The following is a 213-nucleotide window of genomic DNA, read 5'->3' as shown; positions in this document are numbered from 1 at the left end:
CACACACAAGCTTTTATACTTGTGAGAAAGCTCAATAACATAATCCCTAACCTAAACCTGAATCTAACCTGAACCCTAAAACCAAGTCCCAACCCTCAGACAGCTCTTTGAAGAGCTCATGACAAAGAGAGCTAAGGACAAAATGTCTGTTAATTTCAAAGTCTAAAACTATTTCTGACAGTTACAACTACAAGAGCGCGCACACACACACAC

Source organism: Morone saxatilis, unplaced genomic scaffold, assembly GCF_004916995.1.
Source record: "Morone saxatilis isolate NCDOM2014 unplaced genomic scaffold, NCSU_SB_2.0 Contig21, whole genome shotgun sequence".
Taxonomy (NCBI): Eukaryota; Metazoa; Chordata; class Actinopteri; family Moronidae; genus Morone; species Morone saxatilis.
Note: the sequence above shows the minus strand (reverse complement) of the source record.